Source organism: Acomys minous, assembly GCF_964271855.1.
Source record: "Acomys minous genome assembly, chromosome: 6".
NCBI lineage: Eukaryota > Metazoa > Chordata > Mammalia > Rodentia > Muridae > Acomys > Acomys minous.
The window spans coordinates 124,202,715-124,229,255 of record NC_140487.1 but is presented as its reverse complement, the minus strand read 5'-3'; the positions used below and the strand labels follow the sequence as shown (position 1 = coordinate 124,229,255).

Genomic DNA, 26,541 nt, shown 5'->3' with positions numbered 1-26,541 from the left:
AGCTGTGAGCTGTGTGAGCTGTGTGAGCTGTGTGAGCTGTGTGAGCTGTGTGAGCTGTGTGGGCTGTGTGAGCTGTGTGAGCTGTGTGAGCTGTGGGCTGTGTGGGCTGTGTGAGCTGTGGGCTGTGTGAGCTGTGTGAGCTGTGTGAGCTGTGTGAGCTGTGTGAGCTGTGTGAGCTGTGTGGGCTGTGTGAGCTGTGGGCTGTGTGAGCTGTGTGGGCTGTGTGAGCTGTGGGCTGTGTGAGCTGTGTGAGCTGTGTGAGCTGTGTGAGCTGTGTGAGCTGTGTGAGCTGTGTGAGCTGTGTGAGCTGTGTGAGCTGTGTGAGCTGTGTGAGCTGTGTGGGCTGTGTGAGCTGTGGGCTGTGTGAGCTGTGTGGGCTGTGTGAGCTGTGGGCTGTGTGAGCTGTGTGGGCTGTGTGAGCTGTGTGAGCTGTGTGAGCTGTGGGCTGTGTGGGCTGTGTGAGCTGTGTGAGCTGTGTGAGCTGTGTGGGCTGTGTGAGCTGTGTGGGCTGTGTGAGCTGTGTGGGCTGTGTGAGCTGTGTGGGCTGTGTGAGCTGTGTGGGCTGTGTGAGCTGTGTGGGCTGTGTGAGCTGTGGGCTGTGTGAGCTGTGTGAGCTGTGGGCTGTGTGAGCTGTGGGCTGTGTGAGCTGTGAGCTGTGGGCTGTGTGAGCTGTGTGAGCTGTGGGCTGTGTGAGCTGTGAGCTGTGGGCTGTGTGAGCTGTGAGCTGTGGGCTGTGTGAGCTGTGTGAGCTGTGTGAGCTGTGGGCTGTGTGAGCTGTGTGAGCTGTGGGCTCTGTGAGCTGTGAGCTGTGGGCTGTGTGAGCTGTGAGCTGTGGGCTGTGTGAGCTGTGTGGGCTGTGGGCTGTGTGAGGTGTGTGAGCTGTGTGAGCTGTGGGCTGTGTGAGCTGTGTGAGCTGTGGGCTGTGTGAGCTGTGTGAGCTGTGGGCTGTGTGAGCTGTGAGCTGTGGGCTGTGTGAGCTGTGAGCTGTGGGCTGTGTGAGCTGTGTGGGCTGTGGGCTGTGTGAGCTGTGTGAGCTGTGTGAGCTGTGGGCTGTGTGAGCTGTGTGAGCTGTGGGCTGTGTGAGCTGTGAGCTGTGGGCTGTGTGAGCTGTGGGCTGTGTGAGCTGTGTGAGCTGTGGGCTGTGTGAGCTGTGAGCTGTGGGCTGTGTGAGCTGTGTGGGCTGTGGGCTGTGTGAGCTGTGTGAGCTGTGTGAGCTGTGAGCTGTGTGAGCTGTGTGAGCTGTGGGCTGTGTGAGCTGTGAGCTGTGGGCTGTGTGAGCTGTGGGCTGTGTGAGCTGTGAGCTGTGGGCTGTGTGAGCTGTGTGAGCTGTGGGCTGTGTGAGCTGTGAGCTGTGGGCTGTGTGAGCTGTGAGCTGTGGGCTGTGTGAGCTGTGTGAGCTGTGTGAGCTGTGGGCTGTGTGAGCTGTGTGAGCTGTGGGCTGTGTGAGCTGTGAGCTGTGGGCTGTGTGAGCTGTGAGCTGTGGGCTGTGTGAGCTGTGTGGGCTGTGGGCTGTGTGAGCTGTGTGAGCTGTGTGAGCTGTGGGCTGTGTGAGCTGTGTGAGCTGTGTGGGCTGTGGGCTGTGGGCTGTGTGAGCTGTGTGGGCTGTGTGAGCTGTGAGCTGTGGGCTGTGTGAGCTGTGTGGGCTGTGGGCTGTGTGAGCTGTGTGAGCTGTGTGAGCTGTGGGCTGTGTGAGCTGTGTGAGCTGTGTGAGCTGTGAGCTGTGGGCTGTGTGAGCTGTGTGGGCTGTGGGCTGTGTGAGCTGTGTGAGCTGTGTGAGCTGTGGGCTGTGGGCTGTGTGAGCTGTGGGCTGTGTGAGCTGTGTGGGCTGTGGGCTGTGTGAGCTGTGTGAGCTGTGGGCTGTGTGAGCTGTGTGAGCTGTGGGCTGTGTGAGCTGTGTGGGCTGTGGGCTGTGTGAGCTGTGTGAGCTGTGGGCTGTGTGAGCTGTGGGCTGTGGGCTGTGTGAGCTGTGGGCTGTGTGAGCTGTGGGCTGTGTGAGCTGTGAGCTGTGGGCTGTGTGAGCTGTGTGGGCTGTGTGAGCTGTGGGCTGTGTGAGCTGTGTGAGCTGTGTGAGCTGTGGGCTGTGGGCTGTGTGAGCTGTGGGCTGTGTGAGCTGTGAGCTGTGGGCTGTGTGAGCTGTGGGCTGTGTGAGCTGTGGGCTGTGTGAGCTGTGAGCTGTGTGAGCTGTGTGAGCTGTGTGAGCTGTGAGCTGTGTGGGCTGTGTGAGCTGTGTGAGCTGTGGGCTGTGTGAGCTGTGGGCTGTGTGAGCTGTGGGCTGTGTGAGCTGTGGGCTGTGGGCTGTGTGAGCTGTGGGCTGTGTGAGCTGTGGGCTGTGTGAGCTGTGAGCTGTGGGCTGTGTGAGCTGTGTGGGCTGTGTGAGCTGTGGGCTGTGTGAGCTGTGTGAGCTGTGTGAGCTGTGGGCTGTGGGCTGTGTGAGCTGTGGGCTGTGTGAGCTGTGAGCTGTGGGCTGTGTGAGCTGTGAGCTGTGGGCTGTGTGAGCTGTGGGCTGTGTGAGCTGTGGGCTGTGTGAGCTGTGGGCTGTGTGAGCTGTGTGAGCTGTGTGAGCTGTGAGCTATGGGCTGTGTGAGCTGTGTGAGCTGTGGGCTGTGTGAGCTGTGAGCTGTGTGAGCTGTGGGCTGTGGGCTGTGTGAGCTGTGTGAGCTGTGTGAGCTGTGGGCTGTGTGAGCTGTGAGCTGTGTGAGCTGTGAGCTGTGGGCTGTGTGAGCTGTGTGAGCTGTGGGCTGTGTGAGCTGTGTGGGCTGTGTGAGCTGTGTGAGCTGTGGGCTGTGTGAGCTGTGAGCTGTGTGAGCTGTGAGCTGTGGGCTGTGTGAGCTGTGTGAGCTGTGTGAGCTGTGGGCTGTGTGAGCTGTGAGCTGTGTGAGCTGTGAGCTGTGGGCTGTGTGAGCTGTGAGCTGTGTGAGCTGTGAGCTGTGTGGGCTGTGTGAGCTGTGGGCTGTGTGAGCTGTGGGCTGTGTGACCTGTGAGCTGTGGGCTGTGTGAGCTGTGGGCTGTGTGGGCTGTGGGCTGTGGGCTGTGTGAGCTGTGAGCTGTGTGGGCTGTGGGCTGTGGGCTGTGTGAGCTGTGAGCTGTGGGCTGTGTGAGCTGTGTGAGCTGTGTGAGCTGTGGGCTGTGAGCTGTGAGCTATGAGCTGTGGGCTGTGTGAGCTGTGGGCTGTGAGCTGTGAGCTATGAGCTGTGGGCTGTGTGAGCTATGAGCTGTGGGCTGTGTGAGCTGTGGGCTGTGAGCTCTGAGCTGTGGGCTGTGTGAGCTGTGTGAGCTGTGTGAGCTGTGGGCTGTGTGAGCTGTGGGCTGTGTGAGCTGTGTGAGCTGTGTGAGCTGTGGGCTGTGTGAGCTGTGTGAGCTGTGGGCTGTGTGAGCTGTGGGCTGTGTGAGCTGTGGGCTGTGTGAGCTGTGTGAGCTGTGGGCTGTGTGAGCTGTGGGCTGTGTGAGCTGTGTGAGCTGTGGGCTGTGTGAGCTGTGGGCTGTGTGAGCTGTGGGCTGTGTGGGCTGTGGGCTGTGTGAGCTGTGGGCTGTGTGAGCTGTGGGCTGTGTGAGCTGTGGGCTGTGAGCTGTGGGCTGTGTGAGCTGTGGGCTGTGTGAGCTGTGGGCTGTGAGCTGTGGGCTGTGTGAGCTGTGGGCTGTGAGCTGTGGGCTGTGTGAGCTGTGGGCTGTGTGAGCTGTGAGCTGTGTGAGCTGTGGGCTGTGTGAGCTGTGAGCTGTGGGCTGTGTGAGCTGTGGGCTGTGTGAGCTGTGGGCTGTGTGAGCTGTGGGCTGTGAGCTGTGGGCTGTGAGCTGTGGGCTGTGTGAGCTGTGGGCTGTGTGAGCTGTGGGCTGTGTGAGCTGTGGGCTGTGTGATCTGTGGGCTGTGAGCTGTGGGCTGTGTGAGCTGTGGGCTGTGAGCTGTGGGCTGTGTGAGCTGTGGGCTGTGTGAGCTGTGAGCTGTGTGAGCTGTGGGCTGTGTGAGTTGTGAGCTGTGGGCTGTGTGAGCTGTGGGCTGTGTGGGCTGTGTGAGCTGTGGGCTGTGTGAGCTGTGGGCTGTGTGGGCTGTGTGAGCTGTGGGCTGTGTGAGCTGTGGGCTGTGTGAGCTGTGAGCTGTGGGCTGTGTGAGCTGTGGGCTGTGTGGGCTGTGGGCTGTGGGCTGTGTGAGCTGTGATCTGTGGGCTGTGTGAGCTGTGAGCTGTGGGCTGTGTGAGCTGTGAGCTGTGGGCTGTGTGAGCTGTGGGCTGTGTGAGCTGTGGGCTGTGTGAGCTGTGAGCTGTGTGAGCTGTGAGCTGTGGGCTGTGTGAGCTGTGGGCTGTGTGAGCTGTGGGCTGTGTGAGCTGTGAGTTGTGTGAGCTGTGGGCTGTGTGAGCTGTGTGAGCTGTGTGAGCTGTGAGCTATGGGCTGTGTGAGCTGTGTGAGCTGTGTGAGCTGTGAGCTGTGTGAGCTGTGAGCTGTGGGCTGTGTGAGCTGTGTGAGCTGTGGGCTGTGGGCTGTGGGCTGTGTGGGCTGTGTGAGCTGTGGGCTGTGTGAGCTGTGTGAGCTGTGGGCTGTGTGAGCTGTGAGCTGTGGGCTGTGTGAGCTGTGTGAGCTGTGGGCTGTGTGAGCTGTGTGAGCTGTGGGCTGTGTGAGCTGTGTGAGCTGTGGGCTGTGTGAGCTGTGTGAGCTGTGGGCTGTGTGAGCTGTGAGCTGTGGGCTGTGTGAGCTGTGTGAGCTGTGGGCTGTGTGAGCTGTGAGCTGTGGGCTGTGTGAGCTGTGTGAGCTGTGAGCTGTGGGCTGTGTGAGCTGTGGGCTGTGGGCTGTGTGAGCTGTGTGAGCTGTGGGCTGTGTGAGCTGTGTGAGCTGTGGGCTGTGTGAGCTGTGGGCTGTGTGAGCTGTGGGCTGTGTGAGCTGTGGGCTGTGTGAGCTGTGGGCTGTGGGCTGTGGGCTGTGTGAGCTGTGTGGGCTGTGTGATCTGTGGGCTGTGAGCTGTGAGCTGTGGGCTGTGTGAGCTGTGGGCTGTGTGAGCTGTGGGCTGTGGGCTGTGTGAGCTGTGGGCTGTGTGAGCTGTGTGAGCTGTGGGCTGTGTGAGCTGTGTGAGCTGTGGGCTGTGTGAGCTGTGGGCTGTGGGCTGTGGGCTGTGTGAGCTGTGTGGGCTGTGTGAGCTGTGGGCTGTGAGCTGTGAGCTGTGGGCTGTGTGAGCTGTGGGCTGTGTGAGCTGTGGGCTGTGGGCTGTGTGAGCTGTGGGCTGTGTGAGCTGTGTGAGCTGTGGGCTGTGTGAGCTGTGTGAGCTGTGGGCTGTGTGAGCTGTGTGAGCTGTGGGCTGTGTGAGCTGTGTGAGCTGTGGGCTGTGGGCTGTGTGAGCTGTGGGCTGTGTGAGCTGTGTGAGCTGTGGGCTGTGTGAGCTGTGTGAGCTGTGGGCTGTGGGCTGTGTGAGCTGTGGGCTGTGTGAGCTGTGTGAGCTGTGGGCTGTGTGGGCTGTGTGAGCTGTGGGCTGTGTGAGCTGTGGGCTGTGTGAGCTGTGGGCTGTGGGCTGTGTGAGCTGTGGGCTGTGGGCTGTGTGGGCTGTGGGCTGTGTGAGCTGTGTGAGCTGTGGGCTGTGTGAGCTGTGTGAGCTGTGTGAGCTGTGTGAGCTGTGTGAGCTGTGTGAGCTGTGTGAGCTGTGGGCTGTGGGCTGTGTGGGCTGTGTGAGCTGTGTGAGCTGTGGGCTGTGGGCTGTGTGAGCTGTGTGAGCTGTGTGAGCTGTGTGAGCTGTGGGCTGTGGGCTGTGGGCTGTGTGGGCTGTGTGAGCTGTGTGAGCTGTGGGCTGTGGGCTGTGGGCTGTGTGGGCTGTGTGAGCTGTGTGAGCTGTGTGAGCTGTGGGCTGTGGGCTGTGTGAGCTGTGGGCTGTGTGAGCTGTGTGAGCTGTGGGCTGTGGGCTGTGTGAGCTGTGTGAGCTGTGGGCTGTGGGCTGTGTGAGCTGTGAGTTGTGTGAGCTGTGGGCTGTGTGAGCTGTGTGAGCTGTGGGCTGTGGGCTGTGTGAGCTGTGGGCTGTGTGAGCTGTGTGAGCTGTGGGCTGTGGGCTGTGTGAGCTGTGTGAGCTGTGTGAGCTGTGGGCTGTGGGCTGTGTGAGCTGTGGGCTGTGTGAGCTGTGTGAGCTGTGGGCTGTGGGCTGTGTGAGCTGTGTGAGCTGTGGGCTGTGGGCTGTGTGAGCTGTGAGTTGTGTGAGCTGTGGGCTGTGTGAGCTGTGGGCCGTGTGAGCTGTGGGCTGTGTGGGCTGTGGGCTGTGTGAGCTGTGGGCTGTGTGAGCTGTGTGAGCTGTGTGAGCTGTGGGCTGTGTGAGCTGTGGGCTGTGTGGGCTGTGGGCTGTGTGAGCTGTGGGCTGTGTGAGCTGTGGGCTGTGTGAGCTGTGGGCTGTGTGAGCTGTGGGCTGTGTGAGCTGTAGGCTGTGTGAGCTGTGGGCTGTGTGAGCTGTGGGCTGTGTGAGCTGTGGGCTGTGTGAGCTGTGGGCTGTGTGAGCTGTGGGCTGTGTGAGCTGTGGGCTGTGTGAGCTGTGGGCTGTGTGAGCTGTGGGCTGTGAGCTCTGAGCTGTGGGCTGTGTGAGCTGTGGGCTGTGTGAGCTGTGGGCTGTGTGAGCTGTGGGCTGTGTGAGCTGTGGGCTGTGTGAGCTGTGGGCTGTGTGAGCTGTGTGAGCTGTGTGAGCTGTGGGCTGTGTGAGCTGTGGGCTATGTGAGCTGTGGGCTGTGTGAGCTGTGGGCTGTGGGCTGTGTGGGCTATGTGAGCTGTGTGAGCTGTGGGCTGTGTGAGCTGTGGGCTGTGTGAGCTGTGAGCTGTGGGCTGTGTGAGCTGTGGGCTGTGGGCTGTGTGGGCTGTGGGCTGTGTGAGCTGTGGGCTGTGTGAGCTGTGAGCTGTGTGAGCTGTGAGCTGTGGGCTGTGTGAGCTGTGTGAGCTGTGGGCTGTGTGAGCTGTGTGAGCTGTGGGCTGTGAGCTGTGTGAGCTGTGGGCTGTGTGAGCTGTGAGCTGTGTGAGCTGTGGGCTGTGTGAGCTGTGTGAGCTGTGGGCTGTGTGGGCTGTGAGCTGTGTGAGCTGTGGGCTGTGTGAGCTGTGAGCTGTGGGCTGTGTGAGCTGTGAGCTGTGTGAGCTGTGAGCTGTGGGCTGTGTGAGCTGTGTGAGCTGTGGGCTGTGTGGGCTGTGTGAGCTGTGGGCTGTGAGAGCTGTGTGAGCTGTGGGCTGTGTGAGCTGTGTGAGCTGTGGGCTGTGTGAGCTGTGAGCTGTGTGAGCTGTGGGCTGTGTGAGCTGTGGGCTGTGTGAGCTGTGAGCTGTGGGCTGTGTGAGCTGTGTGAGCTGTGGGCTGTGTGGGCTGTGTGAGCTGTGGGCTGTGTGAGCTGTGGGCTGTGTGAGCTGTGGGCTGTGTGAGCTGTGGGCTGTGTGAGCTGTGGGCTGTGGGCTGTGTGAGCTGTGGGCTGTGTGAGCTGTGGGCTGTGTGGGCTGTGGGCTGTGGGCTGTGGGCTGTGGGCTGTGTGAGCTGTGTGGGCTGTAGGCTGTGGGCTGTGGGCAGTGACTGGAACCTGGAAGGGGCAGGGATGTGTGGAAGCCAGTTGGAGAAGTGCCTGGGGCTGGAATCAAATGCCAGCATTTGTAAAAGCCCTTCCTCCCCTCCAAGTCACTCCTTAGAAGGCCCCCTTGCCTTCTAATAATTGTTCCAAATATTACAAAGCAGAAGGAAAAACCACTGTGGGTAGCTGCGTGGCATTCCTTCATGGCGTTCCTTCGTGGCACTCCTTCGTGGCTCTGGCCTCACCTGCTTAGGAAATGAGAAAATCCTATTTTTCTGCCTTGATAGTTCTGGTGTCCTTCTCTCCTTCCACCAGGTGGGTTGCAGGGGTCAAACTCAGGTCATCCAGCTTAGGGGCAAGGGCCTTTTATGCACTGAGCCACCGCTGTTCCAAGCCCAGTGCTGAAATTGATGAGCCAGGAGCCTGCTCAGAAGACCGAGATGGCCAGAGTGGGTGTAGGCTGACAGCCCAAAGCTCCACCCACCCTTCGCCCAGTGTGATGTGTGTTCGGTAGGGGAGGTGCTAGCCAAGCTGGACCTGCTGTCTGGAGACTCAAGGGCAGGGAAGACAGACGCCTGAGCAGGTTGAAATCAGAAGTGTCAGGAAAGGCAGGCTATGTAGCCACAAGATTGCAAAAGAGAGTTGTTTGTTTGTTTGTTTGTTTGTTTTCAAGACAAGGTTTCTCTGTGTAGCCTTGGCTGTCCTGGACTCTCTTTGTAGACCAGGCTGGCCTCGAACTCACAGAGATCCACCTGCTTCTGCCTCCCGAGTGCTGGGATTAAAGGCGTGCGCCACCACGCCCAGCCTAAGAGAGCTTTTTAAGGAAGAGGACATTCTTTTCTTTTTATGAGACAGTGTTGCACTGTACAGCCCTGGGACTTGCTGTATAGACAAGATTGGCCTCAATCTTAGAGAGAGCAGCCTGCTTCTGCTTCCCAAGTGCTAAGGTTTAAGGTGTGTGCTACCTGGCCAAAGTCAGATGTCTTTCCTCTGGGATGAGTTGCCAGCTTCCAAATGAAAGCTGCTTAGTTTATTTATAAATTTAAAAGCCATAAAAATACCAGTTGACATGCCAGCATGGATGGGGGAAGCAGGAATCTCCATAATGCCTCATCCTGTATAAAGATTTATAGGTAACCAATGACTACTGTGTTGTGGGGGGCAGTCAGTCTCCTCCAGGCTGAGCCCCAGCTGTTAACCCAATACCAATGGTCAGCCATAATCACAGTGACACATGAGCAACACCGTATGGGCTCATAAGGTTCTGTTTATATCCTTACTTAGATATATAATTAAATGTATAAAGAAAAAGAGGCAAGCTGGGTGGTAGCAGTGCACACCTTTAATCCCAGCACTCAGGAGATCAGAGGCAGGAGGATTGCTGTAAGTTCGAGGCCAGCCTGGTCTACAAAAGCAAGTCCAGGACAGCCAGGACTGTTACACAGAGAAACCCTGTCTCTAAAAACATAATATAGAATATATATATTTGTGGGAATCAGTGTGTGCCCCCTAAAACATGCCACCTGGACAAAGGTACTATTTTGAGCTACTGAAAAAAAAAACCATACAGGAAAAGCTTCCAGCCCCTCCTCTTCCTGCCTGAGTATACTTCTCGTTTTCCCCAGCCTTGGAGGTGAAGCAAGCGTTCCCTCCAGCCTGCGCCTGAGCTGGGTTTGCACCACGCCCTCCGTCCATTGCCCTTTCCACGCTCATTTCTCCGGGTCTTGTCATGGTCCAGCAATCTACCGTTTGCTAACATGGTACATGAGCCTCCTCCTCCACATACCAAGCTTAACCACATCCTTGAGCCTTTTCGACAGAGGTCTCCGAGCAAATGCAAGTCGTGATGTTAATTAAAACCTGGATGCATTTCCCCTTATCGATCTGTCGCTTGCCATTCCACCCCAATATGCTGGTTGGCTTTTTGTCGGCCTGGCACAGGCTAGAGTCATCTAGGAAGAGGGAAACCTCTTGGCCTGCGGTCAAGTCTGTGGGACGGTTTCTTGGTTGATGGTGTGGGAGGCCACAGCCCAGTGGGGTTGTGACATTCCTGAGCAGGTGGCCCTGGGTTCTATAAAAAATCCAACAGAGCAAGCCACGAGGAGCAGGCGAGGCAGCAGCACTCCTCTATGGCCTCTGCTTCTGTTTCTGCCTCCAGGGTCCTGCCTTGACTTCGCTCAGTGGACTGTGACACAGGACATGCAAGCTAAATAAACCCCTTTTCCTCCCAAGTTGCTTCTGGTTATTGGTCTAGCAAGCTAAGACACTTGCATACCCTAGGCACAGCAATAAGAGAGTAGAGTTTCCTCTTCCGGTCCCAGGCACTGTGGGAGCCGCTGGTTACCATGCAGACATGGCCAAGTCCAGGAACCACACCACACACAACCAGTCCCGCAAATGGCACAGAAATGGCATCAAGAAACCGTGGTCACAAGGATATGAGTCTCTTAAGGGGGTTGACCCCAAGTTCCTGAGGAACATGCGCTTCGCCAAGAAGCACAAGAAAGGCCTGAAGAAGATGCAGGCAAACAACGTGAAGGCAATGAGTGCCCATGCAGAGGCCATTAAAGCCCTTGTGAAGCCTAAGGCTGTTAAGCCCAAGATGCCAAAGGGCCCCACACTCAGCCCCACACTCAGCCGGCTCGCTTTCATCGCTCATCCCAAGCTTGGGAAGAAGATTCGAAGCTACATGAGCAAGGGTCACAGGCTCTACCAACCATAGCCCACGGTTCAAACCAAGGCGAAAGCCGTAGCTAAGGCCCAGGCTGCAGCCCCAGCTCAGGCCCCCCAAGCTGCCCAGGCCCCTGTGAAGGCCCCATAGAAAAGGCTTCTGCCTATGGGAAGACAGATGGACTGGTGTGACACACCCACCTACACACAATTTACAGATGACCAGTGTCCTATGCTGTTTTTACAAATAAACCTGAGGCAAGCTCTGTTTAAAAGAAAAAGAAAAAGAAAAAGAGAATAGAGGTTTGGCCACTCTGCTCTCCAATTAGAATAAGCACGCACAGATGAGACCGCATGCTCATTAATCTCCTCGATGATCTCATCTGTGTGGGGTCCATTTGAACGGTTGCCTAGGCTTGTTGGTATTCCCTCCAGCACTCCCAACAACATCTACTTCTAGAGGCAATCAATGGGTAAGACTGATTTCCCAACCTCAATCAATATCTATACGCTGTCAAAACAAGTGTAGTCACTTTTTCCCCCTGGAGGGGTCTCGCTGCCCGGCTGCTACCGCCCTAGGCTCTGGCATCACTGATCGCAGCCTTACTGAGTGCCGGATGGGAGAAGATGTGAAAGGGGGGATGGGAGGAGGGGGGAGGGGGAGGAAGTGGCTGTGCTGGGACAGGCCCGGGGATGGTCGCAGTGTGAGGCAGGTATCACCACAGTCATCATCGCCAGCATCCTCGCCCTTGCCACCCCCAGCATCAGTTCGTACTGGCTGAGCGTCACGGGCACAGGCAGGAATCAGAATCCTCTTGCGACCAAGATGAGGATGTCAGGGAGGAACGGAAGCCAGCGTGCCGGCCTGTGTCTTCCTGGGTGAAGGGAACAGCAAGCACTCGCTGGCATCCAGGTCCTAAGAGAAGAGGACCCAGCTAAAGGCCCGCGAGAACCTATGGGAGGGTGTCTTAGCTTCGTTTCTGTTGCTATGATAAAACATTCTGACGCACAGCCACTGAGAGAAGCTAGGTCACAAGCTAGGTTGCCATGGCAGCAGGAACTTGTACCAGGTAACTGCATCCGTCGCCAAGAGCAGAGACAGGGACTGGAGTGATGGCTCAGCAGTTAAGAACATTTGCTGCTCTTGGAGAGGGCCAGCGCTCCATTTCCGGCACCCACATGGTGGCTCACAACCATTCGTGACTCCATTTCCATGGTGTCCGGTGCTAACCTTCTGACCTCTGAGGGTACCAGGCACCCATGTGGTACATGCGCATACATGCAGGCAAAATACTCATATACATAAAATAGATAAATCTAAAAAGAATTTTTTTTAAAAAGTTCAAAGAGAAATGCACTCGTGTATGCTTAGTATTCAGCTTGCTTTTTCCATTCCTATATAATCCAGGACCCAAACTGAGGGGATGGCGCCACCCACAGTGGTCCCTCACAACATAACTGTAGTTGCCCTCCCCTGCCTCCCTCCCCCACCCACCCCATCCCGCCCCCCCACAAGACATGCCCGTAGGCCAACCTGATCTAGACAGTCCCTCACTGGAACTCTTTTCCTAGGAGAGTCTAGCTTGTGTCATGCTGCCAACTAAAGCTCACCCTCACAGCGGGCGTGAAGCAGTCCGCTAACAGACGGTCGCCTTTTCAGGGAGTGTCCGAGGTGCCTGTACTACTACTTCGAGGGGTAGGGGCTGCAGTGATGAGCAGGTGGAAGTGGCCTTGCCCTCCATGAAGGTGGGACCAGCCCAGCAATGCAGCTTGCTAGATACTAGTACATGCTGGGAAGACCAGGCCCCCAACCCGACCCCAAATTCTCACAATCTTAAGCCTAGGATAAGATCCACACAAGCAGACCAAGGTGTGGAAGCTAGGAGAGGGAGTGGAGCTGACACAGGCACGTGACCTTATTAGAGCAGACTGTGGCTTGGCCCACACCCACTGAGGTGGCCTTCATTCATTCATTCATTCATTCATTCATTCATTCACTCTCTGCAGTGGCCTTTTTACAGCCACTGTAAAGGCAACGGACAATCTCCTTATTGAGAGACCGGGTGTGGTGGTGCACGCCTTTAATCCCAGCACTTGGGAGGCAGAGGCAGGTGGATCGCTGTGCGTTCGAGGCCAGCCTGGTCTACAAAGCGAGTCCAGGACAGCTATGGCTAACACAGAGAGACCCGGTCTCGAAAACACTCCCCCCCCCCCCCAAAAAAGAGAGAGTCTGAACCTTCAACAGACTCCTCAGCGGCCCAGATTCCAGGAACACTGGCTTCCCACAAGGACACTTCCTGGCCTCAGATTACCAGAGCTTCCGGTGCTGACATATTCCCCATCCATATAACAAGGATACCTTTTTCCTGTGTGTTTGTGGGGGGGGAAGGTGGGTGTGGGGGTGAGGATGCTGGGTTTTTGTTTTATCTTAGTTTGGTTTGTTTGTTTTTTGTTTGTTTGTTTGTTTTTGTTTTGTTTTGGTTTGGTTTGGTTTTTTTGTTTTGTTTTGTTTGGTTTGGTTTGGTTTGGTTTTTTGAGACAGGAACAAGGACACCTTGACTCTGCTCCTCCTCTTCCACACCCTCATCCCTTCCCTGGCGTGGAGCCCGCCCCTCGCCCACCCTCAGGACTCTGGCAGCAGGCCAGTGCTGTGGACTGCTCACCAACCCTTGGCTCAAAACCTCCTCCTTCCTACTATCCCTCCTCTGCCGTAAGGGCGTGAACTCTTGTCAGAGCCTCCATTAGACTGCTGGCTGTCTATGTGGTAAATAGACCTCTTACCCAAAAGGACGGTCCACCTCAGCGTCCCCTCGAATCCCCAAACTGAAACCCTTCAGGCCTTCGAGGTGTAGGGAGGCGTTCCTTCCCCAGGAGGCTTCAAAGCTAATCATATCCTAGCACCTGCCTAGGGAGAAAAAACTTCCTCTGCTTCCTTAGGTCCAGTGACTAGGGCCTGCAAGCCAGACTCAGAGAGACACGTTAACAGGAGAAAAGGAATATAAAATTTATTTGATATTAATATGTTAAGAGAGGGTTAAAGAAGAAAAAAGGCAAAAAAATCACATGATGGAGGAGGGGGTGGGAAGACAGTAGAAAGGAAGGTGGACAGGAGATTCTATGCCTCAGGAGACAGGGAGGTGCAGGGCGAACCCCGTGAGCAAAAGGAGGGGACGCTCACTGGTAGGTGCTTGCAGAAGTTAACCCCATCAACAGATGTGCTGTTCCTACCCTCACTGATGGCGCTGGTCCCCATGACCACCACCTAGCCTTGTGAAACATGGCAGGCGGGACCCAACAGCAGAGGAAGCAGCAGGTGGCTCCTCCTAACTCCCCCCTCCACCCCGACACCCTCGACGCGCACGCGCGCGCGCACACACACACACACACACACACACACACACACACACACTGTTATAACAGAAGGAATGAAAGCTGGGTTGATGCAACACCGTTGGGTATTTGGATTTGACTCTTGGATCCAGCACGTCTTAAGACCCAGAATAAAGGAATCACAGCTGGCAGCAGAGCACGTGGGCCAGGGGCAGGAAGGCCCTTGCCCAGGGGTTGGCTTCCCAATTGTGGACACATGTGGGACAAACTCCATGAAAGCTCAGTGGATCAAGGCAGCCAAGAGGCTTTGGGGAGGCTGAGATACAAAAATACAGGATTGCCTGGAGCCATGGAGTCAGAGCACGGGGAATTCCTGTCCTCCGTGGCTCTGCTCTTTTCCCTGGGGCAATCCATAGGCAATCTTAGTGGCCTGGGATATTCCCTGGTGAGCAAGACGGAGGCCTTGGCCCACAGAGCAGGATGAGTGAAGGACAGGGCGGGACTCAGTGGGGCACAGAGTTCTCCTCCTGAATCTCCACACACCTGACCTGAAGTGACAATGTCATTAACTGCTGCTATCATAAGTGCAAAATGGCAGGTCCTGGGGCTCAAGCCTCAGAGAAGACTCTGTCCCTCTCGCTGATGTCCTGGCATGCCCATAGGCCCCAGGGAGTGGCTGACACCCAAACCTGGCTGGTGAGATGCTCAGGACAGGCACAAGTCAGATGCATGTCAGGCAGAGACAGTTGGAAGACAGCCAGCAGGGAGCACAGGCAGCTGCCTGGGCACTGTGGGGTGCTGGTGGCCTGGACCTGTCCCTATAGCCAGCTTCCTAGAGCAGGCCTTGTTTTGGGGGTGTGGGATAGTGCCGTTGCTCCATTGGAAGAGTGCTTGCCTAACATACAGGAAGCTCTGATTCAATCCCTAGGACCCCAAGAACCAAGTGTGGTGCAGCTCCCAGGAGCTGGGGTTCCAGGTTATCTATCCTCAGCCGAGGGGCAAGTCTGAGGAAAGCCTGGCTATTCGAGACTCTGCTTCTGAATAAAACAAACATCTTATAAACCTTATATTTCAAGCTAATTATGGATCCCCCTCTAGCTCACAAATCTCCTAACCCGGACCCAGGACGGCGTAGATGCGTCGTGCGGAGGCCTGGCTGTGTTTAAGGCTTGCCTCAGAGCCCTCTTCCTAGAGACAGCGTCACCAGTGCCTTTCCAGGCCATGTCTTCCAGCCTAAGCAAAGCTTGAGGTTTGGCTAAGTGTAGCTGTGGTCCTTGATGGTCCAGCTAGGGTGTGGCAGCCATTGCCCAGCAGAAGGCTGGGGCGTTGAAGCTGCCTCAAGAGTAGACCGCAGGTCCCGTAGCCAGACTGGAGGACTTGGTAGGGTTGGGGCCGTGCATAGAGAAGCCAAAGCAGGAGAGGCTGGACTTCATGGGGGGTGGGGGGCGTGCAGAAGGGCCAGTGGGAGGTTCCCAAGGTCCATGAGCCCTGTGGGTGCAGATCCAGGTCTGTATTCGAAGCTGTGAAGTTGGGAGCTGATGAGGAAATGTGACCAGGGTGGGGTGACCAGGGTGGGGTGACCAGGCAGGAGTGAGGGGTGGAGGAGGTGGCTTAGGAAGCATGTGGGGGCAGAACCAGCAGAGCTGGAACCGGTAAGGGGGGGCAGGAGGAAGAGTGGAGATGAGGAGGAGGAGGGGTGGGGAGGAGGAGTGCACACACACGCTCACACACATACACACATACACACACGTGCACAATCGCGTAATAAGTAAATATTTAAAAAATTAAAAGGGGGCCGGGCATGGTGGTGCATGCCTTTAATCCCAGCACTCGAGAGGCAGAGGCAGTTGGATCAGTGTGAGTTCGAGGTCAGCCTGGCCTACAAAGTGAGTTCAGAACAGCCAACTCTACACAGAGAAACCCTGTCTTGAAAAACACAAAACAAAAATTAAAAGGACTCTAGTGAGGGAGACAGACAGACAATAAAAGTATATGTAAATGCATATGTGATACAGAGTCCCTAGGGCTCAGGGAAGAGTCTTTTAGTTTTTGTTTTTGTCTTTTTGTTTTACAAGACAGGGTTTCTCTGTGTAGCCTTGGCCGTCCTAGAACTTGCTATGTAGACCCGGCTGGCCCTGAACTCACAGAGATCCGCCTGCCTCTGCCTCCCGAGTGCTGGGATTAAAGGCGTGCGCCACCACTTAGCTGGGAAGACAATTAATTTTAGGGCAGAGGCCCCAGGCAGTATCAGTGTTAAGTCCTTAGGCAGAGAAAAAGGGCCAAAGTACAGTGGACAGGCAGGACTGTAGCAGGGAGACAGTGGAGGAAGCCTGGAGCCAGGCATGCCTGTCAGGTTTGGTGTCCTTCTCAGGAAAGTCACCTGAAAGTACTCTGTGGGTTGGAGCCTGAAACAAGTGTGTAGGAAGGGGGAATTCTCGGGGTGGTGCCCGAGAGTCACTGCTGCTAGGTGTCTGAGAAACACAGCAGGCCACAGGGGACACCCATGAGGGGACAGCCACGGGGGACAGCCAAAGATAAAACTGCCAGGCCCTGCTGAGTCGGGGATGGAAATACGTGGTGTCAGCTTTCGTCACTGTGACAAAGGTCTGAGATAACCAGCGTTTCCCCGCTTCTTTATTCGTTGTGTGTGGAGCTGGGAGACAATTGTAGTTGGCAGTCTCCTCCCGCCAGGCGGGTCCCAGCGGTTGAAGTCCAGCCGTCAGGCTTGTCAGCAAGCACCCTTACCTGCTGAAGTCTCTCTTTGGCCCAAACAGCCAACTTCTAAACAGAAAGGGATTGATTGCTCCAGCTCACGGTTCTAGACATTTCAGCCCATGGTCAGAGGGCCTGTGGTGTGGCCACGCATCATGGTGGGGAGTGTGTAAAAGAGTTATTCAAGAGAGAAGGGGGCTGGAGAGGGATGGCTCAGTGGTTAGGGGGCACTGGTTGCTCTCGCAGAAGACTCAAGTTCAGTTCCCAGCACCCACACAGTGGCTCACAGTTTTGAGTAACTCTAGTTTCAGGGGGTCTGACACTCTTGGACCTTCAAGGACACCAGGCACACATGTGATACACAGCCATACATGTAGACAAAACACCATATAAAACAATACATCTAAAAAACATTTTTTCTCTTTCTTTCTTTTCTTTCTTTTTTTTTTTTTTTTTTTTTTTTTTTTTTTTTTTTTTGAGACAGGGTTTCTCTGCGTAGCCTTGGCTGTCTTGAACTTACTTCGTAGACCAGGCTGGCCTCAAACTCACAGTGGTCTGCCTGCCTCTGCCTCCTGAGTGCTGGGAGTAAAGGCGTGCACTACCACGCCCGGCTTAAAAAACATTTTTTTCAAGAGAAGAAAGACCCAGCTCTTGAAGAAAAGAAGAAAGATTACACAATCCCCTTCAGGGGCATGATCCAATGACCTAAAACAGCATCACCCTGGGGTCCACGCCTTTGCCGCATGGATCTTCAGGGACATTTAGGATCGCTCCCGTGTGCAGGTAAGCTGTCACGTCCAGACCGTGTTCTGGGCCACTGGAGCAGTCACCTCCCTGCTCTCCTGTGATACACGGGGAGCACATCAGGGACTAGTGCTGAGAGAGGGGAACGGCTCCACTGGGCATGCGTCAGACACACAGCGCAGGATCTCTAGGCATTGACGATTACTCGAAAGTGAATAGGGACTTCGCAGAGGGAAAAAAAAATCTGTTTTAACCTAAAGAACTTCCTGGTACTCCTGGCTGGCTGTCAGAGCGAGTCAGAACGATCGATAAGGAACATTAATTAACAAGCCTGAACCATGAGTAACCGGCAGACGCATTGCTCATTCGTCTTTCTGAAAAGCCCAGGCCTGTGCCAAAAGAGGCAAAACAAAACCAAGAGCTTCGTGCGATAACAGCAGCCGTTGCTCACCTCGCCTCTGGTCCTTGCTTTTGCCCATCGCGCCCCTCCCTTCAATGGATGCCCCAGAGTCCCTTGCTAACCTTTGTCAATTCGTCAGGGGATCACCGAGGACTCGTTAGGGCAGACCTGAGCTGGGCACGGGCAAAGTGGGACACTAGGCAGATGCACGCCCACACATGGCGTGGGCAGAGCTGATTGGGAATCTCTGAGTATGTGGTAAAGAAAGTTAAGACAGCTGAGTGAATTAGCAGGTAGATGGGGAAGGAAGTGGAAGCTTCCAGAATGGATGGCAGAGCCCAGCGAGGAGCAGAGGGAGATGGGCGGGGGCAGGGCAGGCTGATGAAGACCAACAACTCAAGGGCCCTGACATTTGTACCATCATAAACTCTATTATTGCCACAGCACTCAAGGACCAGATTCCAAGGAGGAGCAGAGTCTGGGAGGCTGAGCTAGCGCCACGCCTTCTGGGAAGGTAGGCCATCTTGGTGGACACCATATGGTAAGCACGAGTCATACTTCCAAGAACAACTCCTTCCTTTCTGGAGGGAGCCATGGTAACGGCTGTGGAGCAGAGGTGGAGGGAGGTCCCTTCTGTAAGGTGGGAGACACTGAGCCGGCCAGAGGGCAGGACACATTGTGAGTACCATGTGGGGGGCGGGGCACCTGAGGGGGCGGGGCACCTGAGGGGGCGGGGCATCTGAGGCAGCCTGAGGACCAAAGTTGAAGCGCTGGGAGAGAGTAGCAAATGGGTCACCGCGTGTTATGGGGCCTTCACCTGAGCTCTTGGGAAGCCGGGCCTTGCTGTATTTTGTGGGGCTCAAATGGCATACTTAAGACTGGGTGCACAGCAGAGATTTCTCTTCTGTCATTACTGGAGGCTGGGAAGGCTGAGGCTTGAGGGTCTAGCGTCTCTTAAGGGCTTTCTTCTTGTTTCATCCCGTGACGAAAGACTGAAGGACGAGGGCTCACACTTGAGAGAGGAAAGTACTCAGAGGTCCCCGCCTCCTTAGGAAGCCCACAGAGCTAAGGAGCCAAGGAGCCCGCGCCCCACCCAACCCCCCACCCTCCGTGATGGTGTCTATCTGCTCAGGAGGGCAGGCACTAATTCTCTATCACAGGTTGCGCCTCTCCATTGCCCTGGGAGTACAATCTCGAACACGTGACCTTTGCAGGAACACATTTATACCGTGGGCTGGGGACTGGAGGGAGAACAAAGTAGAGGAAGTGCTTTCTGGGTGAGCACAAAGTCCCAGCGCCCACAAAAAAAGCCAGGTGTGGCAGCACTGAGCAGATGGGAACAGGCAGACCTCTGAGGATCTCTGGCTAGCTAGCCTAACCTAATTAATGAGCCCCGAGTCCCAATGAGATACTTTCTCAAAACACAACCCAGATGGCTTCTAAGGAATGATACACTTGTGGACCTCAGGCCTCCACATGTACCTGCGAACACACACAGGATACTGTCCTGTTGCAGGGTTAAGTGATGCACACGGAAGAGAAATCACACGCTCCATGGGCTGCGGCCCAGGGAGGAACCTAGAAGGTCAAGGTCAGGGCTGGGAAGCTGAGGGGCACCGGGCTGGTTTAGGAAGGAGAAGACAGGTGTGCTCAGGGCCCACAGAGTCAGCATCTGGGCAGTCGCTCCGAGGAAGAGGAAGACAGGAGGGAGCCAAGTCCAAATGCCAATGTATCCTTGATGTAGGGAGGAGCCCAGGGTACCAGGCACCCAGGAGACAGGCAGGGCAGGAGACAGCGTGCTGCAGATAAACAGTGAGGTCCAAGGTCTGCAGAGGCTACAGCGGGTGCTATCATGACTTCATTTCTGATAAACGTATAAGTCCCCCAAACCCAGAACGATAAGTTCCCCAACCCCCCACCTTGCTTCCAGAATGGTCATAACCTCTGAACCTCAGGATAAACTTACCAAGGGCATCATAACCTCTGAACCTCAGGATAAACTTACCAAGGGCTTAACCATCCTTTAATGCAGTGTTTCTCAACCTCCCTGATGCTGTGACCCTTTAACACAGTTCCTCATGCTGTGGTGAGCCTCAACTATAACATTACCTACGGGTCCTGACCCAAAGGTTGAGAATGGCTGCTTTGATGCTTTTTGACTGCTATTGTATTTACTTAACCTATTAGGAGGTACTAATCTCTCTCTCTCTCTCTCTCTCTCTATATATATATATATATATATATATATATATATGTGTGTGTGTGTGTGTGTGTGTGTGTGTGTGTGTGTCTCAAGATTTATTTATTGTTATGTATACAGTGCTCTGTCTGCATGTACACCTGCAGGCCAGAAGAGGACATCAGATCACATTATAGATGGTTGTGAGCCACCATGTGGTTGCTGGGAATTGAACTCAGGAGCTCTGGGTGAGCAGTCAGTGCTCTTAACCTCTGAGCCATCTCTCCAGCCCTGAGGTACTAACCCCTTTATGAGCTATTGAACACTTCTATTCATGAAGATGGTGTGCGGCTACTTTCGGTTCTTTAACACATACTTTTATTCTGTTTGAGGCAGAGTCTTGCTGTACAGGGCCACACTAGCCTTGACTCTGTGATCTCCCTGCTTCTAACCTCCCAAGTGCTTAGGATTACAGAGAGATTCTCCTAGGCCCACCTTCAACGTGTGCATTTTAAATCACCTTATGAACAATACAGGCAGACGGTGCGGATGAAGACTAGAGCATTTGCTGGGCATGTACAAGGTGCTGGGGCTAGAGAGGATAGCTTGGTAGCGGGAAGATGGCTAAGGACGGATGCCTCTCTTTCAATGACTGAAAAACGGTTGCAGTGATGTTCACTCCATGAGGCGCGTACAAGGACCCTGGCATTGGGTGCTTGGGGCTATCATGATGGCTCATGGGGAAAAGCACATGCCGCCAAACCTGATTTCCTGAGTTTGGTCCCCAGGACCACACATATGGTGAAATAAGAGAATGGATTTTTTCAAGTTGTCAGAAGTGTCTGTCCACTGTGTGGATGTCAGCCATCGGCCCAAGGCTGGGCCAGAAGGAGCTGCACAGGGCAGTCTCAGGAAAGCAGGGACTGCCTGGCAGCCTGGTAGGACCCTATCAATTAACTTCTCCAGAACCTGAGGCCCCTCTCGCTGCACAAATGGGGACACACACACACACACACACACACACACACACACACACACACGGTGACCCCAGTGTCCCTGGAGCAGTCTTATGGGGCAGGGAGTTCTGACCACAAGAGCAGAAGCAATTCTCTACAACAGAAGGTAAGAAAATAAGACAGTGACCCTGGTCTGTCATTGCCACCAAAACCGCAAACACAGGAGACTCAGGGGACGTTCTGTGGGGATGCAGCTGAGCCTTAGTCACAGAGGAACACAGCATTCCCTGTATCACGATGGTCAGAGCCTGGGTCCTGGCAGCCCCCAAAGCTAGATAGGCCTAGCCACTCACTTTCTTTTCTTTTCTTTTTTTTTTTTTTCTTTCTTTTTGGTTTTGTTTTGTTTTGTTTTTTAAGGCAGTGTTTCTCTATGTAGCCCTGGCTGTCCTAAAACTCTCTTTGTAGTCCAGGCTGGCCTCGAACTCACAGAGATCCACCTGCCTCTGCCTCCTAAATGCTGGGATTAAAAGTGCGCACCACCACTGGGCTAGCCACTCATTTTCAATAGGGAAATTTAACAAAATATAGGAAAAAGCAACAGGAGATTGCTTCAAGGCCTGTCTTCGATGGGATGGGGCCCAACCTGAGGTTTAGGTTTAAACAGAGGGCAAGAGGTGTGCATAACTAAGTGGTCCTGGCAACCTGAGGGATGCTGCCACCAGAGCTCAGATGCTCTGTGAGGTGTCCTGTTAAATCTCTTTCCGGACTCAGGCTCCTTTCCTGGCTGGCACCAGGTATCAGCATTTTCTTCTCTCAGCGTGCCTGGGGACATTCCTGTTTCCCCGGGGCCCTGTTTCAGCAGTCTGGCAGCAGGAAGGAGGGACAAGTGTCTCTGGAATATCTTCCTTCTGCCAAAAGTTACAACAGTAGCTCTGACTGTCCTTCAAGCTAACGAGTTTGTTTCCAGCTGTGAGAGTCATTTGGGACTGGATATCAATTTTATGGCCTTTCCTGGGCGTCACAACAGGAAAGCCACGGGGAAGGGGAGCCAACAGGGAGCTCTGTGGAAAGCTAGAGGCCAGCACTTCCTTCTTGCCAATGGCCAAGAGCTGATGCGGAGTCAGCAAATTATTACATTATTTGGTAATAAAGCCTGATACGGCCACAATAAAAGTTAATGATTAGGCGCTTTCCTTCAGACAAGTCACAGAGTCTAGACTGAGACTTTATATGAATAAAGTTTTTTGAGACAGGGTCTACAAAGACTGGGTAGTCCTGGCTGGCCTAGCACTCACTATATAGAGCAGGCTACCCTTGAACTCAGAGAATAAAATTTGAGAGTTACTGCAGTTCTACCAGCCTGAAGCAGGTAGTGTTGTCCCTGGCCCCTTGGGTCACCCAAAAAGTCCCTGCATAGAATTCTACCCACAGTCTCAGCTCAGATCTAGGCTGTAGACCATATGCAGAAACACTGGGAAAGCTTAGCTTTTGTTTGTAGCAGTTTGATAGGGTCCAGATTTGTATATGAGAGGCGCATGCTCCACCGCTGAGCCTTAACCAGGGCTGGCAAGCGCTCACTGAGGCACTAGCCTGAAGCCTCCCTGCAGCTGGCCTTCAGTCCATGTCACGACGCTCTTTCCCTGTCCTTCCCCAGAAAGAAGAGAGTGGCATATGAAATTGAAAGGTTTGGGGTTCAAGGAGGACACGGAACTCAATCGACCTTTGGGGCACAAGAGTTAGTGGAAGCATTATTAATGCCATGGGCAGACAGACAGCAACATGACAGGGCCTCTGAGGAGAGTTCTGGCTCAGGAGGCAGGTAGGGGTCCTTTTTATTGGTCTCCGAGGATGTAGGGGTCATGTACTCAAGGCTGTCTCTGAGTCCGGGGCAGCAGGGAAAAGAGAAAGGATTTGGGGTGAGACTATGTGGCTCTATATGTGTGGAGGAAGTGAAGAGATGAGCCTGTTAGACTGAGGTGGGTGTGTCCCACCAATAGCTCTCTGGAGACTGGGCTAGCTTCCTGGAGGGGCCATTCTCCTGGGACCCAGGCACCACGGATTCTGTCAGGAGCTTGAAGGGTCCCAAGCTGTGGCTTGGGGCCTGACATTTTTTTTTTCACAGAAATGCCCCTAACGCTGGAAGTGGGCAGTTTGGTCTGGATTCTACTGTGAGGAAAACGAACTAGAAACAGATGCCTGGTAGCTGTACCGTCATCAGAAAGATGCTTGGGACATCTCAGGCGGCTTTTTAATCTCGTAGCAGAGGGACCACTCTCAGGTCTGATGACCTGTGTGAGGCTGTGGGCTTCTGGGCTTCACGCATTTGAGACAAGGACTCTCTTCGCTGAGGAAAGCACCAAGAGAGGCACACTCAGCCTAGGTGTGTGTGTTCACACACACACACACACACACACACACACACACACACACACACGTGTGGGCACGTGGATATGTGTGTGGGTGTGGAGGCCTCACATTGATGTCAGGAGTCCTCGGTTACTCTCCACTGGCTTCACAGAGGCAGGGTCTCACATCTGAGCACAGAGCCTGTTGATAAACCAATCAAACTGGCCAGTTTGATCTAGGAAGCCCATCTCCACCTTCAGAGTGCTGGAATTATTCGGGAGCCGACATGCCCGTGGGCATCTATGCGGGTGCTGGACCTCAGAACTCTGGCCCTTAGCCCAGTGAGTTACTGTACCCACTGAGCTGACTCTCCAGGCCCAGTTCTTATCTTCCTGAAGGTAAGAATTCAGCCACAAGGCATAATTTCAGCAGAGTTTGTCCAGCACAGCAAAAAACAAACCCTCCAAAGAGAGATCAGAGTGGAAGTACACAGCACAGACTGCTCTGGGTTGTGGATTTTAAAGGTGCTTGATGAATATTCATGAGGCAGGTAACACTCCTGAGACTGTGGAGGCTCCCTTTGTTTTCCCTGGTGTAGGGGACCAAACCCAGAGCAATCAGCCCTATGCCGATAGGCTATTTCCTCCCATAATCCTCTAGAAAAGTCCACAAAAGGAGAGGTGTCAAAAAACACAATGAAAACAGCAGTATAAGGAAGCCAGGTCTTTCAGGGATGGAGACGGTGCATTCAGGCATGGAGCAAGGCGAGCCAAGGCTGCTGGGAGATCTTGAGTATTAGTCCCCCAGGCACTTGTGCAATGACCCAGTTACAAAAGACAGCAAGATGCATGTGGAGCAAGAATGTAGATTTCTGATCTGTCTGTCTGTCTGTCTGTCTACTTATTTGGTTTTTTGTTGAGGCAGTCTCTCATAGCCGAGGCTGGCCTGGAACCCACTGTGACCTTGGGTCTCCTGACTTTACTTCCCTGGTGCTGGGATTAGAGATGGCACCTTCCTCCCTTAAAAATAAATAAATAAATAAATAAATAAATAAATAAATAAATAAATAAAGCAAGCAAGTGAGTGGAGGGAAAGGCTGTCAGATCTTTAAGTACACCAGGGACAGGGGAGAGGGAAGTGACAGGTCCAGCCTGGCTTTCCAACACTACAGATGGGTTGACCCGGTTCACTAGGAGCAAATAGTGTTCCCCAAATGTTTGGGGGCTTCTTAAGCCAACACCCATGAAATGAGTCCTTAGCATCCTCAGAAACAAAACAAAACCGATAAAGTTGCTGGTCAACCCGTAGCTGAGTTCGCTGCTAATAAAGGCCCAGGCCTTCATCTTTCTAACACTGCTGTTCCCAGGGTGACTCACTTTCTGACCAGAAGTTACCTAGAGCCTGACCAATGCCACCAGCTGCTGAATCACTTTTTCAGCAATTGCAAAAACAACAATTTCTATTGTTCCCAGCACAGCTTTGAGCCAATAAAATTAACTACCTCACCTAGGAAATTAGCCCCGTGATTTGGTGTGTGTGTGTGTGTGTGTGTGTGTGTGTGTGTGTGTGTGTGTGTGTGTGCACTCGCAAAGGTCAACGTTCACCCAGAGAAAGGTTCTCAAACACAGCCTGCTTGGGCATAAACATTTATCACGTGGCAGACAGGAACTCATTGTCCACAGTTCGTTTACTTTATCAGGCAGTTACCTGGGGCAGAGTCCGCAGTCGGCTTCCTGTCCCAGTTTCTCTTGCCCAAGACCTTGGGCAATTGTTTATTTGACAGAGTGTTCTGTCCCTTGTCCCTTCTTCTGGGAATACAGGCCTAGGATGCTATACAAACAAATCACCTGGTGCCTGCATACCTGATCTCTGGAGAAAAAAATGTGAGGTGTTTGCTACAAACAGTTATGAAAGAGAAAGCTGATGCTGTCACAGGAACTCAGACGTGCCCTTCTCCACCTGCGCCATCTGCTCACCTTGGGACCTGTTTCTGCTGTCAGCAAGTTTTCAGGGTGCTTTGTCAGGCTCTAAACAGTGAAACTGAAATAACTGTAGTGGAGATGGGGGGAGGGGCGTGGGGGGAGGGGTGGTCACAAAGAAGTTACCTTAGTCATTTCTTATCAACTGCAAGTGTCAGAGGAAGGCTGCCTCTAGCCAGCCTCCTGTTGACTTGTGCCACGCTCAGCTTTTAGTTCACAGTCACACACTAACGAGTTCACAAAGTCACACTGGTGGTCGTTACATAAGAGCGCCCACCTGGCTCAGCATTTCCCACCTCTGGGAAGTGGTCCCAGGGAACAGACAAAAATCTCAGGCAGACAGGGGATGTCCACCCACAGACCAGCTTCTGAGGGTGATTTGCATATTCTCTGGTATTATCACATAAACCTCACAGGGATTTATTCGAATCTATTTTAAATTAATGAATTAATTCTTTTGTGTGTTTTGTTTCTTTGTTTTTTCGAGACAGGGTTTCCCTGTGTAGCCTTGGCTGTCTTGGACTCCCTTTGTAGACCAGTCTGGCCTCGAACTCACAGCGATCAACCTGCCTCTGCCTCTCGAGTGCTGGGATTAAAGGCGTGCACCACCAGGCCCGGCAGGTAATTAATTCTTTAAGACAGGATCTCATGTTTTCCCTGACGGCTTCAAACTGTGTAGTAGGCGGTAGCCTTGAACTTAACTGGAAATCTACACTGACTTGCTCATTTTAGGGTCTGCTTGCACACTGCCAATTCTGAAAGTTGGCTTCCACCAACTGCACACTGTCACCCAACAATATGAACGTGCCTTTGCATTTAACTTGACCTATTGTTTGCATTTCTGCTGTTGTCTTCGCCTTTGGTCTTTCCTCACTTTGTAAGTTGGAGTTTCCCTGTCATGGTACAGCGGGTATTGAGAATGTCAGCACCCCTGCCTCGAACTCAGAGCGATCCGCCTGCCTCTGCCTCCCCGGGATTACAGTCATGAGTAACTGTGCCCGGCTAAAAATGATAGCACCTCTCTGAGGTATAGAATCGCCAGCCCTCCTTTAGTGCAGGGCCCTGTCTGGTGTCCTTCTAAGCCTTGTGTGAAAATCTTTCCAACCAGTTTGCCAAAATTTGGTAAGCAAATCCATACCAACATTAATAGCCATCAAACTGCACAGAGGTAAGACAGGCTCGTCCCTGATGCTTCCAAGCACGCACACACGCCTGGGCCAAGCAATGCGTGGTAAACATTCACCTAACAAACAGGAACTCCCTACGAAAATTATTCCCAATCCCCACAACCCCACCCTGTCCCCGCCCCAGCCACCCTCTCTCTCAGGTACAATAAATCAACATTTTACTCTATTCCCAACACCAGCCATTCATTCCCAGGACAGGTTTCTTTTTTAACTTTTTATTACACGTTTAATTGTGTGTGTGTGTGTGTGTGTGTGTGTGCGCGCGCGCGCGCGCGCGCGCGTGTGTGACTGAGTGCATGCACACGTGTACATGAGTGTGACAGTCGGAGAGGAACTTGTAGAAGTCAGTTCTCGCCCCTGTACATGTGGATCAACTTCGACTCCCGGCTTGGCGAGAGCGCCTCTGCCCTGTGAGCATCTCGCCAGCCCTTGGTCAATTCAGGAATTCTCTCCCAGGATGTTTTCTTGATATCCTAGCTTAAAATGCATATGATAGGCTAGGACACCAACACTGAGGAGGTTGAGGCAGGAGGAGGCTCCAGGCCAAC

General features: G+C 53.9%; 1 long non-coding RNA gene and 1 pseudogene across 2 annotated transcripts in view; one reads left to right on the top strand and one right to left on the bottom strand.

The window, feature by feature from the left end:
• Positions 1-26,541, bottom strand: part of LOC311600872 — a 60,560-nt gene that overhangs the window by 15,578 nt on the left and 18,441 nt on the right. The window lies entirely within an intron of this gene.
• On the top strand, positions 9,803-10,422 carry LOC311599460 (large ribosomal subunit protein eL29-like; annotated as a pseudogene). Its single transcript has one exon. The product of its transcript is annotated as a large ribosomal subunit protein eL29-like (transcript).